The 2,756-nt window shown below is 40.4% G+C and overlaps 1 pseudogene; it reads left to right on the forward strand.

Moving 5' to 3' along the window:
• Positions 1–1,818: 1,818 nt before the first annotated feature.
• Positions 1,819–2,034, forward strand: LOC114087925 (general transcription factor IIH subunit 5 pseudogene; annotated as a pseudogene).
• Positions 2,035–2,756: the final 722 nt, after the last annotated feature.

Below are 2,756 nucleotides of genomic sequence, written 5' to 3' on the forward strand. Positions count from 1 at the left end.
TAGCCAGTGAGAAAAGGTCTTTTTGGGAGGGTTTAGACATGTGGAGAACTGTTTTCCTCCTATAGAGCTGGAATGAGATTACGTCTTGGGAGAGATGCCCATAGTAATTTCGAAGATGTTCACGATGTCCCTTAGAATGAGGAAGAGACACACTCACATGGGCATGAGCGCGCGCACACACACGCATGCAATGGGGCAAGTCACTGAAGAATGGGGGTTGAAAGGCTGGTGAATCTGCATCCCTTTCATTCTGCAGGGAGTGGTATATTGAAAGCAGACTGAAAGTCTGAGCCAAAGCTTTGTAGGCAAAGGGATAAGGAATTTAAAGGCTCAGGGGATCAATCAGAGCGAGTCAGCAAAGCTCCAGACTTCGTAGAAAGAAGAAGATATCTACAGAGGAGAGATTTGGGGAAAGAAAGACATGTTTAAGGCATTTGGGGAATTGAGTTTGTGTTCTTTGAGTTGGTGTATGTGAATGTTGTATAACTTCATCTTCTATCTACCATAGGTAAAGCTCAGAAAAGTGTCTATCATTCCCTAATGTTTATATTCCTGTAAATACCTTGGAGGAATTTGAACAGATATTGAATTCTGCATCCAGATTTGTGAGAAGACATAATGAAGATTATTTTGGAGCCTGTTGGAGCTAGAGAGTGAACAGTGGCCAACTGATATCTAGGTCGCAAAGGAAAGGGCACAGAAAAAGACTTGCAGTTGAAGATGATGGACTGAACCACATAAAACTCTTCCTCCTGAAATCCCTCTAAAACAAATCCCTCCAAAACATAAAACTTCAAAGTCAAAAAGATGAGGACCACCCAAATGAAGACAGACTATTCAGGCTTGTCATAGGGATCAACTATCATTCTCATATTGGGCAGAGATTGGAAGGCAGGCAAAAGGTTTCTCTGATTGGTGATCATAATCAAGGGGAAGCTGGAGTTGAGCTCACCAGAAAACAGGTTTCTTATATGATTGATTTAGTTTTCTCTGGTTGGTCCTGACCTGCAAGTAGGGGTAGGGAACACAATATTGGGAAGCTGACTCATCGACCAAATCATGACCCTGTTGGCCAATTGTTACAGAGATTGTAGGCCAGAGTTCTATTGTCATAGATGGTTGGGGTATTTTCTGTTGATATAATCAGACTCAGAGAACAAAAAAGGAAATCAAATCACTAACATTTTGGAAGCTAGAGGGCAAGAGGATAATGGGAACTAATTTAGCAAATTTATTATCAAAGTGGACAAGAGCAAGCGCAAGTTAGGTAAGGTGGTGCACCCCTGTAATCCCAGCAACTCAGGAGGCTGAGGCGGGAGAGTTGAAAGTTTAAGACCAGCCTCAGAAACTTAGTGAGGCCCTAAGCAACTTAGTGCCTCACTGTCTCAAAAATAAAAAGTAAGAGAGGCCTTTTATGTGGCTCAGTGGTTAAGCACCCCTGAGTTCAATCCCTGGTACCAAAATAAATAAATAACACCTGCTGCCCTCTGAAGAATCAGGACTGATTTCCTAAAGAGGGTAGAGGATACCTTGTCAAGTTAAGGAGAGAGTCCTACTGAAAATCAGAATTCAGTGAAAATCATTTACTTTTAAAACTCCTGCCTGACTCCCCTAAATCATCAACTAATGTCAGAAGCCAATTGTTAAAGAAAAAAAAATCTTTAAAAATATTTTATTTTGTTATGAACCTGAGCCTGAATCAAAAAATCATTGCTGCAATTTGTGGGCAACACCGAGGCTCTGCTGGATCTGTGGGCGGAGGTCTGCTGGGGAACGTGTGGATTACTGAGGTCATCAGCACCTTCTGACTGGAAAAAAATGGTCAACGTCTTGAAAGGAGTGCTTATAGAATGTGATCCTGCTGTGAAGCAGTTTCTACTGTACTTGGATGAGTCCAATGCCCTGGGGAAGAAGTTCATCATTTAAGATATTAATGACACTCATGTCTCCATAATAGTAGAGTTTGTTAATGTTCTCCAGGAGCTAGTAGGTGCATTAATGGACCAAAATGTTTTTTCTCTTACCCAGAAATAAAATACTAAATATTGACTGCTTAGGAATTGTAAGCAACAAATAGGAAAGACTGTCTCCATTCAGTGGCTTATGTGGCTGTGGAGCCTGCTTTGGGAAAGACTATAATCATTTGTTCAGACAAAAACCCCAGAACTGATTTTTGTTGTACTTCAGTATTAAAAGGAAAAAAGAGAGAGGGAGGGAGAGAGAGAGCGCGCTTTAACAGTTGGCTGTAATTTGGCTTTTATTGTCCTTTAATAAAATAAAAACATAAAAAAATTCATTGCCACCTTGCAGCAAGGGATGAGGTATATAGAAGGATGTAATTGAAAGTGTGAACAACTTTTAAACAGACCAAAAGATTATTGGGAACTGCTGACAGGTATAGTAGTATATACCTGTAAACCAGCAAATGGGGAAGCTGAGACAGGAGGATCACAAGTTCAAGGTCAGCCTCAGCAACTTAGCATGACACTGTTTCAAAATTAAAAAAAAAAAAAATAGAAAGGGCTGGGATGTAGCTCAGTGTGCCCCTTGATTCAATCCCCAGGACTGCCCCCCCCCAAAAAAAATAAAAACATACACACACACACACACTTATATAAATATAAATACACACACACACACACACACACACACACACACATATATATGGAAGTGAAAAATTGTGCACTCTTTTGAGTCTACCCTTCGGTTTATCAGATTCAATGAAGTTTATGTCTTTTATTGTCTTTGAGCTGTTT

This window comes from Marmota flaviventris, chromosome 2 (genome assembly GCF_047511675.1).
Source record: "Marmota flaviventris isolate mMarFla1 chromosome 2, mMarFla1.hap1, whole genome shotgun sequence".
Taxonomy (NCBI): Eukaryota; Metazoa; Chordata; class Mammalia; order Rodentia; family Sciuridae; genus Marmota; species Marmota flaviventris.